Genomic DNA, 2355 nt, shown 5'->3' with positions numbered 1-2355 from the left:
TTTTTTGCAATTATAAAATACAAAGCCAAGTTATTAACGCCAAGTTGATATAACAATTCCAAAATAGTTCTAGATTTTAGTTCACTTGTCTATGTCTATGCTGATATAACTATAATCTGTTGGTTAACTTTTCTGTGGCGTTCTTGACTACCACTGGTGCTAAGTGGGCCCTAAACTTAACAAATTAGGGGCTCTTGAATTAACATTTATTGGGCCCCTAACTTAACAACTTTGGGGGCCCTTGACTTAACGTTTCTTGGGCCCCTAACTTTACAACGTTGGGGGCCCTCTCTAAGCATTTCTTGGTCCCCAGAATTAAAATATTTTGGAACCCCTGAATAATATTTTCGGGGCCTCCGTGCCAATTATTAAATGCTGGGTCCCAAAGATCGCGGGGCCTTAGGCTGAACCCCGGTCAGCCTTCCTCTCAATCCGACATTGGTGAAACTAGGATGCCTAAATGCTATTTATTTTAATTTTTTTTTAAATCATTAGACTGATTAAAGCCATATTTCTGCTATATTTTAAAATTGAAGCCATAAAAGCTTAAATCCACAATGCCAAAATAAAACAAAGATACAACTAATTGGATGACGCAGCCCAACAACAAATCAATAAGAGGACAAAAAAGAACTAACCAAATTAATCATAGAATTTAACACCTAACGTGAGAGTTCCTTCCCTTCGCATGTTTAAAAAACACAACAACGCCGAAACAGACACAATGGAGGAAGCATCCCGCAGAACATGAGCTCAGATAATGAAATTCAGTGCACATAAATTGAGAGCCGAGCCGGGAAAGCTCCTCACACGTGTAACTAACGCGAAGACAATTACAGTTCTCACCGTCTGGGTACAGAACAAAGCCGGTCAATAACATTGCTGTGGATGGAGCGATGTTAAAGGGGTCTGGGGATGGGGGGGGGGGGGGGGGAGAGTACAGCACAAAACTTGATTAAAGGAACAAACCCGATGTATGCTAATTGTTAGGCTCCCTTGAGTGAAATTATATCCCGTTACGTCTGTATAGCAATTGGAATACTGTAGAGTACAAGTTACTAGAAGATAGACAATGTTGAGGAACTGAGTCTAGATGCAAGTGATCGATGGTCTGGAAGATTATTTGAGCTGTACCTTAAACAGAGGCAACAGAAGTTGGATAAACATCTGGACGCTAAAGTGTTTATCTTGTATTCGAGTTTCAACAAGTTTTGCGTGAACAGTTGGAGAAAATAAACTCATATGTTTTGAGTTATGTGAATTATATATATGCTCTTGTATGCCTACACTAAAACTTGCACATGTGTTTGTTAACTTTAATTACTCTTTTAAATTAGAAGCATTTTGTTACCTTAACTGTGAGGGAAACTGACACGCAATACCTAAAAAAAATTATAAAATTTAATTTTGAGTTTTTGCTTTGAAAGCCACTCAATTGCTTCTATAGCCCCAATGTTGTAATTTATTTTTTCAATTGAGAAAACGTGAATCGTGTTTTTTTTTTTTGCTTGAATGTTCTCCAACTTAAGTCTTCCTGGTAGGCAAAATCGTTATTTTATTGTTGTCTAATATCTCTAATAGTGCTTCTAAAATGTTTAAAGCATCTTTTAGTGTAAACAGATTTTAATGGGGAAAACCCAATAGTTAGTTGAGGGCCCATTTAGACCACTAGTGAAGACTTTAATGACTGTTAATTATCTTGACAACATTATCTTTAGTCTAAGAATTAGTGCTTTGACATTTTAAATAGAAAAAAAATACAGAAAATAATGTTAATCCTCATTAAAATTCTATTTCATGAACAGAAAATTGTTGTTGTTTTCAATTAAACCATTACTGGTAAGAAAGATTCGAAGGTTGTTTTTTTTTCGATATAGATCTAATTTTTTTAAAAACCCAAAGATTGAATCATAAATTTGATCAATTTCTGGCGCCTATTTTCTAGAACCTAATTAGATAATGTATGGTAATTATGTGCATGCATTATTGGGCGAGAGTTTGGGGAAAGCTTAAATAGATTTGGATGTATAAAATATGATTTAAAAGCTTGCCAATGACAAGGAAATTAATCTTTTTTTTCGCAATACGTCAGAAGATTGCTACGAGAAGAGGGAATTGTGGGGAATCAATGAACACTCGAAGGTTGGCATTAATTATTTTGGCAGACTTGACAAAAAAAAATCTGGATATTTCAATTCTAGAAGAATAAACTAGTATATTTATTTGGGTGCGCCCGGGTTGGGTAAATAAGAAGCCTGCTAAAAGAACTCGCGAGTCAGTACATTAGAGTTAATATTATATAGGCCGTATTACATGTATTTTTGGCGGCTGGGTATATGTGAAGAAGATGCGTAA

The sequence above is a fragment of the Physella acuta genome, unplaced genomic scaffold, assembly GCF_028476545.2.
Source record: "Physella acuta isolate Inbredline_101_S28 unplaced genomic scaffold, ASM2847654v3 ptg000245l, whole genome shotgun sequence".
Classification (NCBI taxonomy): domain Eukaryota; kingdom Metazoa; phylum Mollusca; class Gastropoda; family Physidae; genus Physella; species Physella acuta.
The sequence above is the reverse complement of the archived record's forward strand: the minus strand, read 5'-3'. Positions refer to the sequence as shown.